Source organism: Rhinoraja longicauda, chromosome 6 (assembly GCF_053455715.1).
Source record: "Rhinoraja longicauda isolate Sanriku21f chromosome 6, sRhiLon1.1, whole genome shotgun sequence".
NCBI classification, from domain to species: Eukaryota; Metazoa; Chordata; class Chondrichthyes; order Rajiformes; family Arhynchobatidae; genus Rhinoraja; species Rhinoraja longicauda.
The window spans coordinates 25566465-25592197 of record NC_135958.1 but is presented as its reverse complement, the minus strand read 5'-3'; the positions used below and the strand labels follow the sequence as shown (position 1 = coordinate 25592197).

At 44.9% G+C, this 25733-nt stretch overlaps 1 long non-coding RNA gene across 1 annotated transcript in view; it reads right to left on the bottom strand.

Annotated features, from left to right (window-relative positions):
- Window positions 1-422: 422 nt before the first annotated feature.
- Window positions 423-25733, bottom strand: part of LOC144594834 (uncharacterized) — a 73815-nt gene continuing 48504 nt past the window's right edge. Inside the window, exons 2-3 of the long non-coding RNA XR_013547427.1 lie at window positions 18477-18585; window positions 423-584 (exon numbers count right to left, since the gene is read on the bottom strand). This is a non-coding gene — a long non-coding RNA (uncharacterized LOC144594834). The remainder of the gene's footprint in view (window positions 585-18476; window positions 18586-25733) is intronic.

Here is a 25733-nt window from a genome sequence, read left to right as displayed (position 1 = left end):
GGAGATGGCGGGGAGGGTTATTGATCGGTTAATTACCTGAAATTGGAGAATTGCATGTTCATTTATTTTACATTTGTCTCACCTTGACTGACATTTTCAGAGAGAGCTTGCACTCCCCAGTCTTCTCTCCTCCCACTGCTGCCCCTCAGGTCCTGCACAAACATTTGAAATGGCGCTGATTGGAAAAATCACAATGGGTGCAATTTACACAGAGTCCGTGTTGACTTAAAACCCCTTGTAGCTTTATAACATCATCTAAAGTATGAGTTGTTTCTGCATTTGACTTTGGGTGGAAAATCCACGAGGAACAATTCGTTCTTTCAGCATGGTGCAGAAAGCACCTTGATTTTCCTTAGCTGTGAAGTGAGTAATCAAAGAATAAATTATTTCTGATTTTTTTTTAATGACTGTCTCGGCAGCGATTTCAGACAAGGGACCGTAACATTAAAAAGGAGAGTTGCAGTGTCCTGGTGTTTGTAACTCTGTTGCACGGCTGCAACAGGTAATTTATCCGTTCCTGTTCCATTCGCCTATTTTTCCCCTCATACTGATTCCCCGACCGAGAATATTATTGCGTGCTGCTGCTGCTGCAAAAAAAAGGCAGAAATAATTTGGATTAACGTTAATCTTTTATAATCTATCATTAGTTTACTTTAGTTTAGAGATGCTGCGTGGAAAGAGGCCCTTCAGCTCACTGAGTCCACGCCGACCAGCAATCCTCATGCACTAGTACTATCCTGCACACACTAGGGACAATTTGCAAGTTTACAAAGCCAATTAACCTACAAACCTGCACGTCTTTGGAGCAAGGGAGGGAACCAGAGCACCCAGAGAAAACCCACGAAGGTCACAGGAAGAACATGCAAACTGGATCGGACCAGGGACTCTTGCACTGTAATGCAGCAACTCTACCGCTGCACCGCCCTGCCGCCCAGCGTTTAGGTTCGGGTTTATTATTGACACCTATACCAAGACACAGTTGTTTTGCATGCTATCCAATCAGATTAGATAAATCAGATCGGTGAAGATAATATATTAAATTATGAGAGGCATAGATAAGGTAGACAGTCAGAACCTTTTCCTAGGGAGGAAATTCCATCAGTAACTATAAGGTCATAACTATAAGGTGGGAGGGGGAAAGTTTAGTGGAGATGTGCAGGGCAATTTGTTTTTTACACGGAGAGCAGTGGGGGCCCTGGAATGAATTGCCAGGGGTGGTGGTGGTGTCAGATATGATGGTGGGATTTAAATATAAGAGGCATATAGATAGGCACATGGAAGTGCAGGGAAAACGGGGATATGGACCATGTGCATATGAGATTAGTTCAGCTAGGCATCATGCCTTCCATCCCCTTGCGGGGGCTGTGCGTGTCGGTTGCCTCGGTAGGGGTCGAGCTGCCTGTCCGTGGGTGCGGGGGGAAGAGAGTGGAAGTTTTGTTGCCTTCCATCACAGTGAGGGGGTGTTTGGAGTCACTGTGATGGATGTTTGTGTTGGGGTCGTGTGTCCTGTGTTCTTTTCTTTTTTGCTGTGTCTTGTGACTGCTGAAATTTCGTTCGGTATTTATACCGAATGACAATAAAGTTCTGTTATACTGTTATGTTATGTTATATGTTATGTTCGGCACAAACATTGTGGGCCAAAGGGCCCTTTCCTGTGCTTTACTGTTCTATGGTCTATATTCTATGTTCCAATACTACACAAAAGTGCAATCAAGTCAAGCTCAAATACAAAAGATAGAGCAAAGGGGAAGATACAGTGCAGAATATAGTTCCCTGCATTATAGTGCAACAGTTCTGTGGACAAAGTCCATTGTCCGCAACGGGGTAGAGGTGAATCGGACAGTGGCCTAGCTGAGGGAAGGACCATTCAGAAACCTGATAACAGAGGAGAAAAAGCTGCTCCTGAATCTGGCGGTGTGTGCTTTCACCCTGGTTCGATCCTGACTACGGGTATTGTCAGTATGGAGTTTGTACATTCTCCCTGTGATTGCATGAGTTTACTCCGTAGGTCAGCACAGACTCGGTGGGCTGAAGGGCCTGTTTTCACGTTATATCTGTAAAGGAAACTGCTATAGTTTCATTTCTAAAGGGGTTTGGTGTCAATAATCACTGTATTGGGCTGTGGTTCCCCTGTTCCCACCAAGGAGGAGATACTTCCAGTGAACGACTCAGATTAAACACAGTCATAGCATTTTAAATGAAGCACGTTTTATTCCGAGAAGTAAATTCTAACGGAAATTATAATTTTACACAGGATTTCAATGGTGCTTTATTGTCACATGCACTGAGGTACAGTGAAATTCCCTTTTTGAATACAGTCCAGTAAAAGTATAGTTAAGTACAGTGTATAGGAATAGTACACTGAGACAGTAGTCAAGAGTCGTCATGTCTTGGCGCCATTCTTCATGATTTTTTTTGTCTGTTATTTTGTTCTACTCTCATTGGGCAGATAACCTTCTTTGTAGCATCTCCGGAGAAAATGGACGAGTGATGATCAGAAGAAGGGTCTCGACCCGAAACGTCACCAGTTCCTTCTCTCCAGAGATGCTGGCTGCCCCGCTGAGTTACTCAGCTTTTTGTGTCGATCTTCCTGATGAATTTGCCTCTGTTTCCGAAACACAGTACTATTCTTACAAACTCAAACAAATATCAATGGGTTGCAGGTGAACAATACATTCATCATAGGAAGAAGGCTTTGGGAAGAGGTCCTCCTTGCACCCAGGGTGAGGAGAGGATTCCTTATCTTCTTTTCTGTAACTTCAAACACCCTTCCTCACTGCATGGTAATATTTATATGGCTTTTACTTTATTCAAGAAATAAATATATACAAAACATGTTCCTTTCAAAACTCCATCTGACATTCCCGGAGGCTATACATTTATTCAATACGAATTTTATACAAAATTAACCATCACCATTTCCACTCATGTGGCCCTCTGGCATGGAAACCCTTCCCTTATTTTGTGGCGCGTCTCCACCATACCCTGCACCCCATGTCTGGCAGCGGAAGGACCCTAGTATGTGGCCCTCCCCCACAGAGCCTTGGCGTTGGCTGCACCAAGCTTCAGTGCGTCCCTCAGCACCTATTCCTTTTTTTTTTTTTTTATTTTATTTTATTTTATTTTTTTTTTTTTCAAAAAATACTTTATTCAAGTTATAAATATCATTTACAAACCATCATTTTTAAAACAAACCCATCCGACATTCCCGGAGGTTACATATTCAATACAGGCATTTACTTAGACCTTTACATACATTTACATACATATCCCTTATTTGGAGGGGCGTCTCTCTCCACCACACCCTGCCCCCCATGTCCAGCAGCGGAAGGACCCTAGACTGTGGTCCTCCCCCACAGGGCCTTGGCGTTGGCTGCACCAAGCTTCAGAGCGTCCCTCAGCACGTACTCCTGCAGTCTGCAGTGGGCCAGTCGGCAACATTCCTTGACGGACAGCTCGCTCCGCTGGGAGGTCAACAAGGATCGGGCAGACCAAAGAGCGTCCAGCACCTATTCCTATTAGTCGACATTATCTTCATGTGATGCTGTGCAACTATAATGATCTTGTTTCTGTTGCTCAGGTCAAGTGGATGGAGTCTTAATTAGGTCAACATGGACAATATTATTCCTCTTGATCAGTTTAGTTTAGTTTAGTTTAGTTTAATTTAGTTTAATTTAGTTTATTTCAGGTGTACCGAGGTATAGCAAAATGCTTTTGTTGCATGCTGGCCAGTCAGCGGAAAGACAATACATGATTACAATCGGACCATTCACAGTGTACAGATACAGGATAAAGGGAATAACGTTTAGTACAAGATAAAGTCAGTAAAGTCCGATCAAAGATAGTCAGAGTGTCTCCAAATGAGGTGCATTGTAGTTGAGGACTGCTCTCTAATTGTGGTTCAGTTGCCTGATAACAGCTGGAAACGAACTGTCCCTGAATCTGGAGGTGTGCGTTTTCACACTACTATACCTCTTGCCCGATGGGAGAGAGGAGAGGAGAGGAGGGAGTGGCCAGGCTGTGACTCATCCTTGATTATGCTGCCGAGGCAGCGTGAAGTGCAGATGGATTCAATGGAGGGGGGGTTGGTTTGAGTGATGGTCTGGGTGCCAGGTCAAGTAGATGAGGAAATATACTAATTGGAAGGTTAAACTACATAACCATATAAAGATATTTGGACCGGCACATGGTTAGAAAAGGTTTAAAGGGATATGTACCAAATGCAGTCAAATGAGACTGCCTCAGATGGATATCTGGGCTGGCATGGATGAGCTGGGTCAAAGGGCCTGCTTCCAAGCTGTGTAACACTATGAATTTATGGTAGACACAAAATGCTGGAGTAACTCTTCTTCACTCGACCTGAAACGTCACCCATTCCTTCTCTCCAGAAATGCTGCCTGTCCCGCTGAGTTACTCCAGCATTTTGTGTCCACCTTCAATTTAAACCAGCATCTGCAGTTCTTTCCTACTATAAATCTATGACTCTATAAGCATCATTGACCTTGAACTGTTTGATCTGCTGAAGTTAGTAAATAAGTATTTTGGGCCTGGAGGGTAAATATCCACCATAGTCTTTAGGATGTGGAAGGAAACTAGAGCAACCGGAGAAAACAGGGAGAACGTACAAAGTCTGAACAGACAGCACCCGTAGTCAGGATCGAACCTGGGTCTCTGGTGCTGTAAGGCATCAACTCTACCATTGCACCAATGTGCTGCCCCAGAGTTTACTTGGCAGAAGAAATAGCTTCTCTCCATATAACCGTTTTTCAAAGTTTTAAGCACCTTGATCAGATCATTCTTCAATTTCCTTTGGAAAAATTGGCTGTGTTGCTTGCTTGCTTGCAAAGCAACAGTGGGTAGACTGCAAGAGCACCTCACCAGGACCTTGGCACACTGTAATTAAAATGTTGCGTTGAATCCCAGACTCCAGACTGGGGTGAGCTGTCTAACTCATGAGATCACCTGGTGGAAGGGAGAGTGAACGAGAAAGTGGTGACATACACTTGGCACAATAATGCCGCTTTTACTTATCATTTTCCTCAAGCAGATTCCGTGAAGTGATTTATCAGATGTCAGAGCTGAATTAAAAAGCTCCTGTGTGTAACGCATTACAAATTGAAGGATGCATTCTCTGCCTCAGAAGGCAGTGGAGGCCAATTCTCTGAATGCATTCAAGAGAGAGCTAGATAGAGCTCTTAAGGATAGCGGAGTCAGGGGGTATGGGGAGAAGGCAGGAACGGGGTACTGATTGAGAATGATCAGCCATGATCACATTGAATGGCGGTGCTGGCTCAAGGGCCGAATGGCCTACTCCTGCACCTATTGTCTATTGTCTATTGTCTATTGCATGAACAAAAGCAACCTGAACATTTTGAGACACAAGGAACTGCAGAAGCTGGTTTACCAAGGAAAAACACAAAGTGCTAGAGTACCTCAACGGGTCAGGCAGCATCTTTGGAGAAAAGGAATAGGTGATGTTTCGGGTCGAGACCCTTCTTCAGACCTTTCTGCTTATTTAGTGTTATTTTCTTTGTACAACATTTCTGGAGAAACGGCTTTCTGTTCAATCTCTTCACAACTTATTGTTGAAAAGGACTCCTCGGAGCTCAGGATACAGACCTGGCAGTAGGTTGTGGCTGTGCCATTATTTGGATAACACACACACACAAACAGTGTGGCACCCATTCATTCACCTACTGCTTGTTTTAGATGAACTTGTTGGATGTCATTAGTGACACCCAGTGGGTGGGAGAAGTCAGGGGTAACAGTCCCACGTCTAGCTCTGCCTGGTGTTAAGACACAAGGAACTGCAGAAGCTGGTTGACCAAGGGAAAACCACAAAGTGCTGAAGTACCTCAATGGATCAGGCAGCATCGCTGGAGAAAAATAATAGGTGACATTTCGGGTCGGGATCCTTTGCTCTGAATTTAAACGTGACCTTTTAGTTCTTCCCAGAGATGCTGCTGAGACCCGCTGAGTTACTCCGGCATTTTGAGTCTATCTTCGGTATAAGCCAGCATCTGCAGTTCCTACCTACACACAGCATCTCTGCAAAACATGGATAGGTGACATTTTGGGTTGGGACCTTCCTCAGGCTGATGGTTGAAGAGCACGGGTATAACAGGAATCACAGAGGAGGAGCAGTGAGAACATGTTTTCTTCAAAGTAGGCATATCTTGAGGAGACTTTGCAGTGAAGCAGTAAAATAGGGGGGACAAAAGGAACAGCAGATGTGGGTTTACAAAAAAAAGACTCAAAGTGCTGGAGCAACAGCAGTTTAGGCAGCACCTCTGGAGAACGTCACCTATCCATGTCCTCCAGAGATGCTGCCTGACCCGTTGAGTTACTCCGGCACCTTGCGTTTTATTGGAAGATATCATTGTTATGAATCTTGCTGAACTGAAACTTCATGAGTACATTGCATGTTTTATTTTTATAAAAATTCCGACACAAGGGATTATTTAGCGTGCAGTTCCAGGTGGCTCCCCAGTCAAATCACACGCACTTCCCAGCTTCTCCCTGTAGCCTTGTAAGTTATGGCACATTACGTGTTCATCCAGATATCACAAGCAGCATGATTGCCTTCGTCAGTCAGGAGGTTATGCGATCCAGCCCTACTCCTATTACAGTGCCAGAGACCTGCGATCGATCCTGACTACGGGTGCTGTCTGTACAGAGTATATACATTCGCCCATGTGTTCCGAGGTACAGTGAACATTTTTTTGTGAAGGGCCTGTTTCCACGCTGTATCTCTAAAGTGTAAAGAGGTCTGAACCCAATCAGTCTGAAGAAGGGTCTCGACCGAAAAGTCTCCTATCCATTAACTCCAGAGATGCTGCCTGACCTGCTGAATTACTCCAGCACTTTGGGTTTTGTCAACACCCCAGGTTATCTGGTCAACGTTACACTGCCCCCTTTAAGTGCAAATTGGCTGCTCTACAGATAGAGTGACTATATTTTCACAGTGATATGTTTTGTGTCTCTATCTATGAAAGACAATGTACAAATTCAAGCTCTGACCAGAATACTCCTCTTAAGACACAAGGAACCACATGCATGCTGGAAACTTGAGCAAAATGAAGAGTGCTGGATTAACTCGGAGGGTCAGGCAGCATCTGCAGGTCTGAAAAAACATACCTCCAGATTCAGGGACATTTTCTTCCCAGTTGTTATCAGCCAACTGAACCATCCGAGCAGTGCTGAGTACCTCATTAGAGACCCTTGGACTATCTTTAATTGGACTTCACTGGACTTTATCCTGCACTAAACCTTATTCCCTTTATCAAGTATTTATACACTGTGGTTGGCTCGTTTGTAATCATGTGTAGTCTTTGTGCTGACTGGTCAGCATGCAACAAGGTACCACTGTACCTTGCCACACGTGACAATAAACTCAACTAAAAACGTTTTGGGTCGGGATCCTTCTTGAGAACCCTCTACTTCTCCAGAGAGTTTTTACCTCTTTATTCTGCCCTCTCAGTCTGGGTCTTGCCCCTTTCCTGAACCCTGTCCCTCAGTCACAGGAAACGCAGAGAATATGAGACAGGTGAACGGGTACATTTTTACCAGTGAGTTCATCCCCTGAGAGGCAGTGGGTATTGGGTGTCACCCCTGTTCATTTCCAATGGGTGGGGGTGACTTGACAATTAAGTCTTTGCTTTCAACGTTGTAACGGGAGTGTTAGGTCAGAGGTTTAAAGTTACTGCTACATTTACATAGCAATTGTTCCCTCACTAAAGTCATTGTGAATTTTAATATAACAACGTGCAATGTAATCCCCCATTAGCTAGCGATGTTTTGTAATCCCCAAAGGAGTAAAATAATAAAAGGCAGCATATGCGTGTCTTCCTGAGTCTGCCATGAAGCAAGATATTGTTCTCGATAAAACATGTTCGGCATATTTTTATGAATTGCTGCAATCTACACCCTCCTTTCGGCGTTCGAGGGGTGAGCTGGTAGTTGTTTGTGTGTGGTATGTTCCGTACTGGTTGAGGTGAGGAAAGATTGATCACGGTTGAGCTGGAGCAATCCCAAACCTTCCACACAATAGGATGAAATGTGAACTTCATCAGTCTCTTCCTTCACCTGGCGCTGGGCACGTCCATCTGTCGTTGAGCCTGTTGCCAACCTTACTTGACCAGGTCGGAAGGTAGTCATGTGGGGAACATCAGAGGTCCATCCAAACCCTTAACCATGCTTCACTTTGAAGAGCAATTTTGGACCCCAGATCGGAGCAGAGATGTGCTGGCGTTGGAGAAGAGGAGGTTTACGAGAATAATCCCAGGAAGGATTGGGTTAACATATGATGAAGGCACTGGGACTGTACTTGCTAGAGTTTAGAAGGATGAAGGGGGACCTCATTGAAACTTACCGAACAGTGAATAGAGTGGATGTGGGGAGGATGTTTCCACTAGTGGGAGAGTCTAGGACCAGAGGCTATTGCCTTAGAATAAAAGGATGTACCTTAAGAAGGAGATGAGGAAGAATTTATTTCGTTAGGGGGTGGTGAATCTGGGGAATTCATTACCACAGAAGGCTGTGGTGGCCAAGTCAATGGATATTTTTAAGGCAGAGATTGGAGTGGTTGTCAATAATAGATTAGGGGTTAAGGGGAAATGGCAGAAGAATGGGTTGAGAGGGAAAGATAGATCAGCCATGATTGAATGGCGGAGTAGACAATGATGGGCCGAATGGCCTAATTCTGCTCCTGTAACTGATGGACACTTATGAACTTATGAAGATCAACCTTACCCACATTGCAAATACCCATTGTCAACAAAGAAAATCCATGAACCTCAAATTGAAGTTATTAATTGACTCAAAATCAATTGCCATTTCCTCCTCATGACCTACAAATCCTCCTCATGACCTACAAAGCCCTCCATAACCTGGCCACATCCTACCTGACTGACCTCCTCCACAGACACACTCCCACCTGCACCCTCCGCTCTGCTGCTGCCAATCTCCTGTCCCCCCCCATCCGGACCAAACTCAGATCCTGGGGGGACAGGGCTTTCTCCATCGCTGCTCCCACCCTATGGAACTCGCCACCCCAAACCGTCAGAGACTCCTCCTCACTCACCACATTCAAACCATCACTGAAGTCTCACCTGTTCAGCACTGCCTTCAACCACTGACCGTCACCTCACCTTCTGTCTCCTTTTTCTGTTTGTTTACTTATTTATCTATTTATTCACTTCTCTATGTTCTAGTAATCCCTGTAAAGCGTCTTTGAGTGTTTGAAAAGCTCTATATAAATGTAATGCATTATTATTATTATTATTATTTTCTGAAGAGAGTTCAAAAAGTCTCCGAAGATAGATACAGAATGCTGGCGTAACTCAGCGGGTCGTGCAGCATCTCTGGAGAAAAAGAAAACAAATAGGTGATGTTTCAAGTCGGAACTTTTCTTCAGACTGAAAGTAGAAGTGGGTTGTGGGGGATGGAAAATAAACTAGAGCCGAGAAAAGGCCAGAAAAATATCAGGGCTGGGAACAGATGACCTCAGGAAGAGTAGAGGCCATAATGGCCCACTGTTGGCTGGGGAAGGTCTGATAACAACAGGGATACAAGGATGAGAACAGTGGAACTGGTAGGAGGACTAGGGTGGAGAAGGGGTGGAGAGACGGATGGGGAAAGAATGTGGAGAAAGGTTTTACTCCACTCTCTCCACTATCTCTTGTGGCCTGGTGGTGCTGCTGCAATAAGTTCATAAATTCATGAATCAGCAGCAGAATTAGGCCATCTGGCCCATTGAGTCTACTTTGCCATTCAATATGGCTGATCTATCTTTCCCTCTCATTCCCAATCTCCTGCCTTCTTCATCTAACCTTGGACACCTGTATTAATCAAGAACCTGTCAATCTCTGCTTTAAAAATACCCATTGGCTTGGCCTCCACAGCCGTCAGTGGCAATTAATTCCACAGATTCACCACCCTCTGATTAAAGAAATTCCCCCCTCATCTCCCTAAGACGTGTGGATTTGTAGGTTTGTTGAAAAGGGGCACTGATTGTGGATGATCAGCCATGATCTCAGTGAATGGCGGTGCTGGCTCGAAGGGCCGAATGGCCTACTCCTGATTGTGGATGATCAGCCATGATCACAGTGAATGGTGGTGCTGGCTCGAAGGGCCGAATGGCATATTGTCTATTGTCCTGCGCGCATGCCCATACCATTAGCACCCAGTGGCAGAAGATCTATCATGGACTACCTTCACATCCTGAGGTCCAGTGGTCTGATGGGCCTTGGATGGAGCCGTACAGAAACATCCCTAATGCCAGGCAGAGCTGTCTGTGGAGCTCTGCCAGCTATGAAAAACTTTCTGCACCATGGATTTATTGGATTTAATATCAGAGTGAGGCCACATGCAAATTGGAAGAACAGCACCTCATATTTCGCCTGGGCAGCTTACAACCCAGAAGTATAAACATTGATTTCTCTAACTCCAGATAACCCCTGCATTCCCTCTCTCCAACCTCCAACCCCCCCCTCCCCCACTCTAATCGTTTGTTGAGTTCCACTGTTAGCATCCCTGTATTCCCTTCGTCATCCTCTCTTCCTCTGCCAACCATGGGGCCACTATGGGCTCCAACCTTCTTTGGTCATATGTTGCCGCCTCTGTTTTGTTCTGGCCTTTTCCTAACCCAATTTCCACTCCCCCCTCTCCCCCCCACCCATCACCCCTCTAATTTCCGTCTGAAGAAAGGTCCTGACCCGAAATATCACCTATTACTTTTCTCCAATGATGCTGCCTGACCCGCTGAGTTACTCCAGCACTTTGTGTCTACTTTAGATTTAATACTTAGTCATAGTCATAGAGTCATACAGCGTGGAAACATTCCTTTCAGCCCAACTCAACTTGCCCATACCAACCAACATGTCCCATCTACACTAATCTCACCTGCCTGCGTTTGGCCCATATCCCTCTACACCTGTCCTGTCCATGTACCTGTCTAATTGTTTCCTAAATGTTGCAATAGTCCTTGCCTCAACCACTTCCTCTGGCAGCTCATTCCGTACACCCACCACCCTTGAAAAAGTTACCCCTCAGATACCTATTACATTTTTCCCTTCACCTTAAACCTATGTCCTCTGGTTCTCGACATGCGTTCTTTGAAACATGTTCAATTCTCTGAGCCACTTACAAATTCACGGACTCGAAGCATGGTGCAGAAAGTTGAAATTCCAACAGGAATTGCTGGCAACAACTTGTGAGAATTGGCCCAATTTGCCAAGTGGTGCCCCTGGTGTTAAAAACGTCTAGGAAAGAAATTGGAAGGAAACCAATACACATGGGGTTGGGATAACAGCTCAGCAGCCTGCCAGAATGTCTTTAATCATGGAATGTATGACTGGGAATTAGGTCTACCCTGGACATTGTGAAAAAGGACTGCAGGATTTTTCCTGAGGCAGCTGGTATGGCACTTTGCTTGTTTTGAAATGTTTTAGTTTAGTTTGGTTTAGTTTCTTGTCAAGTGTACTGAGGTACAGTGAGAAGCTTCTTTGTTGCATGATATCCAGTCAGCGGTAAGACTATACATGATTACAATCAAGACATCCACAGTGCACAGATACAGGATGAAGGGAATAACATTTATTGTAAGATAAAGTCCAGTACAGCCTGATTGAAGATAGTCCGAGGGTCTCCAATGAGGTAGAAGCTAGGGCAGGACCGCTCTCTTGTTGGTGATAGGATGATTCAGTTGCCTGATAACAACTGATAACAACTGGGAAGAATTGACACTTCAGTGCCTCTTGCCTGACGGGAGAGGAGAGAAGAGGGTGTGACAGGGATGAGACTCATACTTGATTATGCTGATGGCCTTGCCGAGGCAGCATGAAGTGTAAATGGATTCAATCTGTAAAGATAGTGAGAGTTGTTGGGGACATGCCGAACTTCCAAGGAAAAAGAGTCGTTGGTGTGCTTTCGTGGCCATTACTTCGAAATGGCTGGTCCAGGTCAAGTTGCTGGTGATATTTACTCCAAAGAACTTGAAACTTTCAACCAGCTCTACTTTGGCGCTGTCAATGTGTACCGGGGTATGTGTACTGCTTCGCTTCCCAAAGTCGATCACAATCTGCTTTGTCTTGCTGACATTGAGAAAAAGGTTGTTGTCTTGGCACCAGGTCACGAGGTTCTCAATCTGTCTTCTCACAGAGGGCAGAGAATCTTTGTTCCTGAGAGTGGTTGAAAGAGATCATGAAATATATTTAAGGTGGAGATGGATAGATATTTGGAAGATGGAGGAATTGAGGGTTACGGGGATCTGGCACAGACATTGTCACCAGCATAGACCAGTTATGATCACATTGAACGGTGAGGCAAGCTTGAGGTCCTTGCTGGCCCATTCCTGCTCCTATTTTCCTGTGCTCCATGATGAAAGGAGTCTTCATGTTGGAAAATTGATGGTGGGTTGGGACGGAAATAGACAATCTGGAATCTAAGATAGTTGGAGACACAGTTTTGGCTCTAGGGAGATTAGTTTAGTTTAGTTTACTTTACTTAAGTTTACTTTAGTTTAGTGAAGTTTTGTTTAGTTTAATTTAGTTTAATTGAGTTTAGTTTAGTTTCGTTTAGTTTAGGAAAACAGCATGGTAACAGGCCTTTTGGTCCATCTAGTCCATGCCAACCAGCAATCACCTATACAAATGTTCTATCCTACACACTAGGGACAATTTTATAGAAGCCAATTAACCTACAAACCTGCATGTCTTTGGAGCGTGGGATGGAATCTGAGCACCAGAAGAAAACCCACGCGGTCACGGGGAGAACGAACAAACTCTGTGCAGACGGCCCCCAGAGTCAGGATCGAACCTAGATCTCTGGCACTGTAAGGCAGCAACTCTACCGCCATGCCGCTGTGCCGAGATGGGAGAGACAGATAGACACGAACCTGGCGTTTTAAACTTTAGGCCACCCACATGCACAAAATAAAAATAAAGAAGAATAATTAAACTCAGTGTATCTTTTGGATTATCTGCGGAAAGTGTAAAGATAGCCCCCAAATCCCCTGTCAAGATATAAAGAAAGGGTTTTAATTAAGGGTCTCATGTGTTGAGTCACTTCCACCCGAATGAATGACTTTTCTTCAATAAATGGCAAATGAAACACAATTAAGTCTTACCTATCCTCACCTATTGGATCCCTGTTCATGAAACACTTTCGAGCTCATTCTTACTGAATCCCCTTTGTCCTAGTTCCAATGTTTGGAATAATGGACAGACGGCGATAGATTACAAGTGGGACTACACTGTCATGCGTTGCTTATTTGGCAGTTCTGCTCAGGAGTGGTGCACTGATGAATGAAATCTCTCATCTAAAAACAACAAAAGGACCCGCTACCTTGCTCTAATCCGTTTCCATTCATCTTTCATGACCAGCAAAGCTCCCTGGCGCACTTGCCGAGGAGGCTTGACGGTTTCACTCAGATCTAGTTGTATGAGAAGATTAGCATAACAAGGAGACCACACAAGCAGCCCAGCGATCAGCCTGGGTGAGGGGATGGAAGCCACGCTTTGGGTAAGATAAAGCCAACTTGCACGCAGTATAAAAAAAGGCACAAAGTGCTGGAGTAACTCAGCGTGTCAGGCAACATCTTTGGAGATCATGGATTGGTGAAAATTACTAAGTTATCTTTGAGATGGTGATACACAAACACAGTCTTTGGCAGGTGAACTTCATCGTAGTTTTGGTGGTAGAAAACGCAGTCTTCATGAACTGCAAATCATCATAGAATCATAGGGTTATTCACCACGGAAGCAGGCCTTTCGGCCCAACTGGTTCATGCCGACCAAGCTGCCTTCCTGAACTCATCCTATTTGCCGGCGTTTGGCCCACATCTGTACCACTTCCTCTGGCATCTCATTCCGTAGAAGTATATGAAAACGTGCCCCTCAGATCCTTTTTATATCTTCCCCATCTTCCCCCTCTCACTTTAAAACTCTGCCTTCTAGTTTTGGACTCCCACGTCCTGTCTTAAAAAAAACTTTAAGGATATTGATAGCCTTCCATTGGCACGTTGGGTTGCCATTGGTTGCACTGGGCTGTAAGGGTTGTGACCCCAATATCATGACATCATGCAAGGCAACCTTTGCTGCAGCATCAATGTGTCTATGACATGTACTTTGCTCAGGGCTGTTCCTCTGCACAGTTAGTCACCATTCAGTGAGTCAATACCTGATAAACGCTCAGATTTTCCTGTGGTGCTCCATGTCTGTGAGTATCATGTAATAATTTTACTTTAGACTTTAGAGATACAGCACAAAAACAGGCCCTTCGGCCCATCTAGTCAGTGCCGACCAGCGATCACACAGTACACTAACATTATCCTTCACACTAGGGACAATTTATTTAATTTTAATCAAAGCTAATTAAGCTCGAAACCTGTACGTCTTTGGAGTGCACACATTTACTGGCAAAGGTATTTCCTGGCATCTATCTTCCTTGAGAGAGTTTCTTTTTCCAAAGTTATATCAAACTGCTGGACTCTATCCTTCTGCGTCCTTGCTGACCAAGTGTGATCACAGGCACTTTTATCTGCTTCAGTAACTTTTGCTGTATCCTTTGGGTCGCCTGGTTGCTTTGTCTCCAATTGGGCATCAAGCCCTTGCCCATAACTTATTCCTGTCACTCGGCCTGCTAATGTTGATGCAAAACACACCCATCGTTCGCAACTCCAACACGAAACAAGTCCAGCGACTATTGCGCAGTTATGCTGGCCCTTGAAACCTTCTCCAAGATCTCATGGAATGACCACATCACGGATGAAGTCCATTGTGAATGTGCCAGCCCCTTTGAAGGAGGGATCCAATTAATCCCACACTCTACTGCTCACTGCCAGCTATGTCCCTTTTCAAGACATCAAATTATAGTCTCAACATCCGTCAAAAATTATTTTTTGGCCATCTGGGCAGGACTTGAGAAAACCTTTATTTTATTTATTAATTATTTTAGGAATCAGGGTGTCACTGGCAAGACCAGTGTTCTGTCTCAAAGCCAATCCATTGCTATAGATATGGAGTCACAAACATGGGTCAAGTCAGGCAATCGATCTCATCTGCCATATCTGTACATGAGCCATATCCTTCCATTCCCTGCCTTTCACGTGCTTAGCTAAAAGCCTCTTAAACGCCACTATCATATTTGCCTCCACTGCCAACCCTGGCCCTATGTTCCAGGCCCCCACTACTCAGTGTAAAAATCTTGGCCCGCACATCTCCATTAAACTTCTGAAGAAGGGTTCCGACCCAAAATGTCACCTATTCCTTTTCTCCATGCTGCCTGACCCATTGAGCTACTCCAGCATTTTGTGTCCATCTTCGATATAAACCAGCATCCGCAGTTCCCTCCTACCCATTAAACCTCTTCCTTCTCACCTTATAGTTATACCCTCTAGTGTTGGACATTTCTGGTTAATATCCAGGTGAAATGACCACCTGTAATTTAGGGACTGGCGGGGACAGAACAAGATTAGGCCTGTGTGCTGTGTTGCACCCTGTAGTGAAATAACATTCATTCAAGGAGAAATGAAGAGAGAGACATGGATGGAGCCTGTCACTGTAATGGAAGCAAGTGTGAGTCAATACCATCAGGAAAGGAGCAAGGAAATCTGGAGAAAAAGACACAAAGTGCTGGAGTAATAGCTGGTCATCTCTGGAGGACATGGTTAGGCATGTTCCAGATCAAGACCCTTCTTCAGACTGATTGTCCTTCGTGAGGGAGAAAGCTGGAAGAAAGGTGGAGCAGGACAAAGTTTGGCAAGTGACAGGTGGATATAGGCGAGGGAGGTTTTTGTTTTGGCAGATGGTTGGACAAAAGCCAGAGATGAAAAGGCAAACAAGTGTGAGATAAGTCATAGGATCAGAAGTAGGCCATTCGGCCCGTCGAGTCCCCTCTGCTTGAGTGTTGTAAGGAGATAAGGATAGAAGAGGCGCAAACTTTTGAAGAAGAGAAGGAATATTGTTGCATACGGACAGGGGGAAGGGGAAAGGGAGAAATGGGCACACATCCATGTGTTGGGGGGGGGGGGGGGTTGGGAAGGGGGGATGTTTGTTGATTAGTTACCTAAAATTGGAGAATTCACTGTTCATACCATTAGGTTGTAAGATACACAAGCAGATAGGAGGTGCTCTCTACCTCCAGTTTGGCTGTGGCCTCACTCAGGCAACGGAGGAGGCCCAGGACAGAAAGGGAAGTGTAGGAATGGGAAGGGGAGTTGAAACGATCAGCGACCGGGAGATCCAGCAGGCCTTGGCAGACTGAGCGCTACAAGCGTTATGTGTAACGGTCGCCTACCTACGCTTGGTCTCCACGAGGTAAAGGAGGCCCCTTTGGGAACACCGAATGCAATGTCTGCAAGGAAATCTGGAGATTTGACAGCAAGACATGGGAGTTCCACCTTTAGACCAGTCGGTACAAGGAACACCTTGAATCAGGTAACTGTCCACAAGAACAGATGGGAAGCAACTTGCCGATTTCCAATCCAGTCAGTGGCAACCTAGAGCCGGGAAAAACCCTACAGTTCACCAGAAGATTCAACAATGTTCATAAGCACTTAGTGGTTTCGTCCATCTTGGCATGGTGGATGAATAAGATGAGCGGAATTTTTTGTAACTACACAGCCAACATTTTGCATCAGGTTTCTGATACTAACAGAAAACAGACATAACCAAACAGTTTCATCTCTTCTGTGCCTTTGGCAGAAGGCAGAAAGAATGTACTTGAAACTAATGCCCTGGATCTGTGCTTTGTACGGGACAGATACACAAATATAGATAGACAGTGGGAATATAGATGTATAAAATATACAGATACGGCGACAGAAATGGACGTTGATCGACAGATGAAGACATTTGAAGGGCAATGATGGAATTAAAGATGGAAAAGGTCTATTGTCTATTGTCTATTGTCTATTGTCTATTGTCTATTGTCTATTGTCTATTGTCTATTGTCTATTGTCTGCCCCAGACCACAAGAAATTGCGAAGAGTTGTGGATGTAGCTCAGTCCGTCACACAGACCTGACTCCCCACCATTAACTCCAACACCATTAACTTCACGCTGCCTCAGGAAAGCAGCCAACATAATCAAGGACCTGTCCCACCCCAGTCATTCCTTCTTCTCCCTGGTCCCGTTCGGCAGAAGGTACAGAGGCTTGTAAGTGTGCACCACCAGACTCAGGAACAGCTTCTTCCCCTCTAGTATTAGGTTTCTGAATGGTCCTTTCTTCAGCTACGATACATTTCCAATTATCCAACCTACCTCATTGCAGGCATTGGACATTTTCTCTGGAACTGTTATGCAACAACACTGAAAAACTATGTTCTGCACTCTGGTATCTTTTCTTTGTTCTACCTTTTGTAATTGAGATAGCTTGATTACATTCATGTACCATTTTATCTGCTTTAATTAGATAGGGTCTGATTGGGTCCCAACCCAAAACGTCACCTGTGCATATTCTTCAGGAATGCTACCTAATCCACTGTATTAGTCCAGCATTTTGTGTCCTTCCTTGATAAACCAGCATCTGAAATTCCTTGTTTCTACCAAATACATGCAGGTTTGTAGGTTGTGTCTGAAGAAGGGTCTCGACCCGAAACGTAACCTATTCCTTTGCTCCAGAGATGCTGCCTGACCCTCAGATCTACCCCAGCATTTTGTGTCTATCTCAGGTTTGTAGGTTAATTGGCCGTCTGAAAATTGCCCCTAGTGTATCGGGAGTGGGAAAATAGGATAACGCACAGATCTGATGTGAATGGGTCAGCATGGACTCGGTGGGCTGAAAGCCCTGTTTCCATGCTCTCAAGCCTGAAGCCTGAACTGTTGAGTTGTAAGCTACCCAAGTGGAGTATGAGGTGCAGTTACCCAAGTGAAATGGGTTGTGAGGTGGGGAGCGGCAGACATAGTGACAATGATGGGAAGGCAATGTATGTTCCACATCACCAGGTTGATTGCCCTCAGGGGGTAGATAACACACATGAAGGTTTGTGTGAATGGGGTGAAAGATATCTCAATGAAAACGAGCGCTGTCTAGTATTCATTTCAGCAACAGGAAAGCTAACAGCTCACTTTTGCTTTCAAAGTAAATATCTCGTCATTTTTGCACAATTTTGGAAAATACTTGGAATAGGTTGCCTGGTGGATTCTGGCTGTGTCCATCATCCGGAAATCAAAGCACTTGCTTGCAAAGTTAAGGGACCATAAACCCAGCAGGAAGCCTTGGGCTTTCTCCTGGTGTGGGAGCAAAAGCTGGAAGTAGTGAATGTGTGATCCAGGATACAAAGAGCTCAACTGTGATTGGTTTAGTTTAGTTTAGTTTAGTTTAGTTTAGTTTAGAGATGCAGCACGGAAATAGGCCTTCGGCCTACCACGTCCACGCCAACCATCGATCACCTGTACACTAGCTCTATGTTATCTCACTTTTGCATGCAACACACTAGGGGCAGTTTATAGAGGCTACTTAACCTACTAACTTACACGACTTTGGAAAGGGAGTTTTTACGTTCCAAAGCTCTATCTGCTGCGTCACTGTGCCACCTCCTGACACATTCCTTGTGCATGACCTTCCACAGAGATGATTCGTTATCTGTAAGTGCAGTTCGATTGAGTCGTATTAATATTCCAACAACATTTATTAGGAATTTACTGCAGAGAAGGAAGCTATTTGCTCATCTCATCCATACCAGCCGTTGTATTCATAGAGATTCAAATCCACAGATTACAGTATTTCTTTTGTGGATGGATTAAAAATCCAATGGTTTGAAATTTACTCCAAACTCCCAGAGATCATCGTCACTCATGTGAAAATCAATGTGCATTGGTCACTGGCGCCCCTCAAGAATGTTTACTTTAGAGATACAGCGTGGAAACAGGCCTTCGGCCCACTGAGTCCACAATGACCAACGATCGCCCCTACACTAGTTCCATCCCACACACCACCAACAATTTACAGAAGCCCATAAACCTACAAACGCGCACGTCTTTGGAATGTGGGAGGAAACCGGAGCACCCAGAGAAAAGACATATGGACACAGAGAGAATGTTCAAACTCCGTACAGACAGTACCCGTTGTCAGGATCGAACCCGGGTCACTGGTGCTGTAAGGCAACAACTCTACTGAACTCAACTCTTCAGTGTGAAGAAGGGTCTCGACCCGAAATGTCCTGAGATGCTGCCTGACCTGCTGAGTTACTCCAGCATTTTGTGAATAAAAACCTTCGATTTGTACCAGCATCTGCAGTTATCTTTTTATAACTCTACTAGCTTCGCCACTGTGCCGCCCCAAAATGTGTTCTCAGCCCCTTTACTACACTCCCTATACAGGCTTGACTATACGGCCAAATTATTCACTCCGTCTCCGGTCCACTTCCACGCCCTTTCTCGCCCCATACCCCCCAGCCCTTTCTCTGTCCACACTCCCACGGCACTCTCTCTGTACTACTCCAACCCTCTCTCCCCACTCCTCCAACATTCTCTCCCCCACTCATAATGCCATCTCTCACCCCACTTCTCCGTCCCTTCACCCTACCCTTCCACTCCTGTAGCCCTCTCTCCCCACTCCTCTGGCCCTCTGCGCAACAGCTCTAACTATATTTTCAGACAAGAGTCCTGAACCGAAATGTCACCTGTCCATTCCCTCCACAGATACTGCCTGACCCGCTGAGTTACTCCAGCACTTTGTGTTTTTGCTCAAGGTTCCAGCATCTGCTGTTCCCTGTGTCTACAAATTCCGTGCCCTACCTGCGTCAGTCCCAGATGCCTTGAGAACGGCACAAGGGCACTCCAACAACAATTCTTCAATCCTGAATTTTCAACACTCGGGAGAAGTAAATGGACATGGAGAAAAGCCCACTGGTCTACAGCCCAGCATATGCTTCAGATTTTGCCGTTGGCAGCACCCAGGAGATTCATATTAAAAACAAACTCAGGGAGAATTCTCTTTTTGTTTTCCAAGCCAAAAAAGAGTTACTTGTCAGCACTCAATACGCAGGACTTTGACTCTTTAGTAATTGTTTTTCTTAAATCCCAAATTAAACCCAACAACCATCAGGCTATTAAACACGACAACCTCCACCTAAGCTCTGAATGACATAGACTTGGGAGGCACTGCTTTTTGTCTTTGCACTGTTATTGTTAGTTTGTTTTTTTTGTACACTGAACTTTGTTGTTATTTCTTATGATGTTCACAGAGTACTATGTTCACATATCTGTCTGCCCTGCTGCAATTAAGAATTTCATTGTTCCGTTTTGGGATATATGACAATAAAACACTCTTGAGTTGACTTTCACCTACTTTGAAGAAGTTCTCCCCCTTTCTGCGAATACCCAATCTAAAACGTCACCCATCCTTTTTCTCCAGAGATGCTGCCTGACCCGCTGAGTTACTCCAGCACTTTATGGCTATATTTGGTATAAACCAGCATCTGCAGTTATTTGTTTCTATTTATTCGAGACTCGAGGGCCTGAGCTATAGGGTCGAGCAGGCTACGACTCTATTCCTTAGAGCGCAGGAGGATGAAGGGGTGATCCTAGAGAGGTGTACAAAATCACGAGAGGAATAGATGGGGTGGACTCACAGAGTTACTTGCCCAGAGTAGGGGAATCGAAAACCAAAGGACGTAGGTTTAAGGTGAGGGGGGAAAGATTCAATAGGAACCTGAGGGGTAATTTTTTCACACAAATGGTGGTGGGTGTGTGGAACGAGCTGCCGGAGAATGTAGTGGAGGCAGATACAATCGCAATGTATAAGAGACATTTAGACATGTGCACAGATAGGACAGGTTTAGAGGGATAAGGGCCAAATGCAGGCAGGTGGGACTAGTGTAGATGGGACATGTTGGTCAGTGTGAGAAAGTTGGACCGAAGGGCCTATTTCCACTCTGCATGACTCTATGACTCTCTATATTAACTATCGTGTTTCAATTCCCAGTGAAGGAATTTATGAGTCCAATTGGTCACCAAATTTGCTCTCATGTATAAACCTGGGTAAATTTATCCCAGCTGATGTAACAAGTTGACCTATGTGCTGGGCACCTAACTGTTGTTTTAAAGCAAATTATTTTATTTCTCCTTCTATTTTTGTGTTCCGGACCCACAGGGGTGACCCACGGTGGGCGTAAGATTAACAACATTACGTGCCCACTGCTGCTGAAGTTGCTGATGTGTTGACATTTGTTGAAGTCAAAAGGAATGTCAGTGACTGGGTGGGATGTAGTGACTAGCTGGCTGGTCAAGTCTGCAGTCAATTGTCCCAAAGTCCTTTTCGGAAACAAATATTTGGTGGGATGACAAGGGGGAGAAAGGTTGCTTCATGAGAAATGTCAGCCTTCAGAAAAGACTTTCAGGAATCGGGTAATTCAAAACCCTGTTATTAAAGATTTATGACTGAAATACTCCATCATTCCAGAGAACCAAAGCTACAGAGCCGACCAGAATGGAGGGGGTGAATAAAGTGCATTGTGGGAAATTTGCACAAGGCATTCAACACACATTGCTACAAGTTTAGACCCTGTGAGCCAAAATGTCCATCCACATTACTGTTCATGTGTATAATGATTGCCGTAAGCAATGAGCTCCACTCTATCTTCCTTGTAACTTGGACGCTTATAAATTTTATGGGCCCCTGCAACATAAAACCCGATGAGAAGCCAACAGATGCAATTTATTTCCTCTAAGTAGCAAAGGAAAGAACTAGATTTTACTCATACTTCACTGTCAATCGTCTCACAATGTTAAAAGCAGTATATGCAGTAAATGCATTTAGACACAAAAAGCCGGAGTAACTCAACGGGACAGACAAGCATCTCTGGAGAGAAAGAATGTGAGCAAGTAAGTAAGTAAGTAATTAATTTATTAGCCAAGTATATAAAAACATACAAGGAATTTGATTTGCCATACCTGAAGTGAGAAAAATCAATATTCATACCACTGGGGCTGTAAGCTCCCCAAGCGAAATATGAAATGCTGTTCCTCCAATTTGCACTTCAGGTACTCCCCGGCATTCCCTCTCTCTCTATCCATCCCACACCCAAGTCACACTAGCTTCTCATTTTCACCTTACGAACAGCTTACAATGGCCGGTTTCCTTTATCATCGTTACTTTTTTTGCATATCTTTCATTCATTGTTCTTTATCTCTCCACATCACTATATCTATATCTCTCATTTCCCTTATCCCTACCAGTCTGAAGAAGGGTATCGACCCAAAACACCACCCATTCCTTCTCTCCAGAGATGCTGCCTGTCCCGCTGAGTTACTCCAGCTTTTTGTGTCTGTCTTCAGTTTAAACCAGCATCTGCAGTTCCTTCTTACACATATAAATGCATTTGTTTTAGTTTTGTAGGGATATGGCATGGAAACAGGATTTTCGGCACACCGAGTCCACACCAAACATCGTTCACCTGTTCACATTAGTTCCCTGCTATCCCACTTTATCAGCCACTCCCTACACACCAGGGGCAATTCACAGGGGTCAATTAACCTACAAATCTTTGGCATGTAGGAGGAAACCAGAGCACCCGGAGGGAAACCCTCGCGTTCACAGGGAGAACGTGCAAACTCCACACACAGGCAGCACCCGAGGTCAGGATCGAACACGGGTCTCTGGTGCTATGAGGCAGCAGCTCTACCAGCTGCACCACCGTGCTGCTCTTTCTTGTTCCGTGCCCCAAGTGATAACAATGTCTGTTGCAATAATGTAACGTGGTTCTTCAAAGGTCGTGATGCTTATTACGGCTATTTGTTCTTCCTCATCGATGAATCGGAGCAATTTCTCCTCGTTAAATAAACTGCATTGTCCGGATAGCACATCATCCTTTCTTCAAACATGGAATATACTACAGTACAGCATAGGAACAGGCCCTTCGGCCCACAATGTTCATGCTGGACGTAAATGAAAGTTATGCTAAGCCCTTACTTCACCGTCAATCTTCACAACATGTGAAAAAGCAGTAAATAAATGCATTTGTTGTTCTGCTCCTTGTCGGACAATAATGTCTGTTGCTATAATGTAATTGATGTGTCCCAATCCGAAATGTCACCCATCCTTTTTCTCCAGAGATGCTGCCTGACCCGCTGAGCTACTCCGGCACTTGTGTCTATCTTTGGTATAAACCAACACATCTGCAGTCCTTGTTTCTATATAAAGAAATTGGGTTCATCAAAATTTATCAAAGCAGATCCACATTCCTCCATATTCATGTTCCTATCTAAAAAAACTCCTTAAATGCCACTATCATACCTACGTCCACCACCACCCCTGGCAGTACCTTCCAGGCACTGACCACTCTCTGTGTAAAAAACCTGCCCTCCAATTCTTTATACACTTTAGCCCTCTCACCTGAAAGCTCTATCCTCTAGTCTTTGATATATCTTCCCTGCGAAAAAGATTCTGATTATCTATCCTATCTATGCCTCTCACAATTTAGGTAAGTCGATCAGTTTGTCCCTTATTCTCGGATGATTCACGCTACGATGCATCCCAACAAAATGCTTGCTGCAGTGAATCTACGTAAATTGATGCCACTAGAGACATGTCGAACTTCCTTCGTCTTCAGAGGAAGTAGAGATGTCGGTGGTCATAGTGTTTGGTTTAGAGATACAGCGCTTTGGTTTAGTGCTTTCTTGCTCATAGTGTTTGGTTTAGAGATACAGCGTAGAAACAGGCCCTTCGGCCCACTGAGTCCGCACCGACCAGCAATCACTGCGCATTAACACTATCCTACACACACACTAGGGACAATTTTACATTTATACCAAGCCAATCAACCTCTCCACCTATATCCTTCCTTTGTCCCACCCCCGACATCGGTCTGAAGAAGGGTCTCGACCCGAAACGTCACCCATTCCTTCTCTCCCGAGATGCTGCCTGACCTGCTGAGTTACTCCAGCATTTTGTGAATAAATCGATTTGTACCAGCATCTGCAGTTATTTTCTTATACAAACCTGTACGTCTTTGGAGTGTAGGAGGAAACCAAAGATCTCAGAGAAAACCCATGCGGTCATGGGGAGAGCGTATAAACTTTCAGACAGAACCCGTAGTCAGGATCGAACCTGCGTCTCCGGTGCTGTAAGGCAACAACCCTACCACTGCACCACCATGCCTCCCAAAAATTGTTGGAGATAATTACACCCAGGAACCTGAAACACTTGACCATCTCCACTTCAGCACCATTGATGCTGACTGGGCCTGTACTCCACCCAGCTTCCTGAAGTCGATGACCATCTCCCTCACTTTGATGTCATTGAAGGAGTGGTTGTTGTCCCTTGATACCATGTTACTAAGCTCTCTTTGCATGCTTGAATTGTTCAAGCCAACAATGGCTCGTCTTGAATGTATCGGCACTTCCTGAAAATCCATCGTCCCCTCACGTCCCTATACATCTCACAATCACAATAAAACTTTATTAGCCAAGTATGTTTTGCAACATACGAGGAACCTCATTGCCGTACAGTCATAACAATAAAAAGCAACAGGACACACAAAATACATTTTAACATGAACATCCACCACAGTGACTCCTCCACATCTCTCCCTGTGATAGAAGGTGAAAAAAAGTCCAATCTCTCCCTTCTTTGTCCTCCAGCGTTCGGGGGCTCTAACCTTCCGTTGACGGGATGATCTTGACTCCTGTAGCCGGCGGCTAGCCTTCCTCATCGGGCCGATCAAGCTCCTTCATCGGGGGGGATCTCAGCTCCCCCGCATCGGCGATCTACCCCGGGTCGGGAGTCGAACCTCGTGCAGTTTTTGGAGCTCCCGACCGGTCTCAAACCGAGACTGCGAGCTCCTGAGGTTAAAGTCTGCAGGCTGCATTGGAGCGTCGATCCCAGGCAAGGGATCGCAGGCTCAGATGATAAGTCCACGCCCCCGCGGGGACTCAAGGTCAGTCCCAGGCAAGACCTCTAGCTCCGTGATGTGAGGCCGCAGAGCGACCAGAGATACGATCCGGAAAACAATCGCATCTCCAGCAAGGTAAGAGATTGAAAAAAGTTTCCCCCTATCCCCCCCACCCCCCACATAAAACAAACCAGAGAACATTTACACAAACTTTTAAAACTTACCAAAAATAACAAAAAGAGTTTGACAAGGACAGACAGACTGTAGGCGAGGCAGCCATCATGCGGTGCCCCCTGGTCCACCCTGCCATATGGTCCCACTTTCTCATGGTTCAACATCAAAGATAGGGCCCCATGTCATTGCTTCCCATCACATTTATCCCTTTTCCCATTGTTTCTATTGTTTCCATATCATGTGGTTCACTTTCAGGTGTAACTATCTCCACAACTACTGGAGGTCTATTTCCACTAACCGATTATGCCAATATTCAATTATTGCAGTTCACTCTGGCTTGCCTCAATAGGTAGTTACGTTGCGAAAACGTTCTCCATGGGTTTCCTCTGGGTACTCCCACATTCCAAAGACGTACAGGTTTGCAGGTTAATTGGCCTCCATAAATTGACATTTGGTGTGTCGGGAGTGGATGAGAAAGTGGGATAACATGGAACTAGTGTAAATGGGTGACCGATGGTCGGTGTGGACTGGTTTCCATGCTGTAGGTCGAAAATTAAAACTAAAACTAAGATCAATCGGATTACACCAAAATAGTATCTATTTAATGAACACAAATTTAGAGATACCTATATGTGGCTCCTGACCCATAATCTGGTTGACACTTAACTGACCCTTTGGTTCAGGGGGAATTAAGCGTAAACGGAAAAAAAAATACAGGATAAGT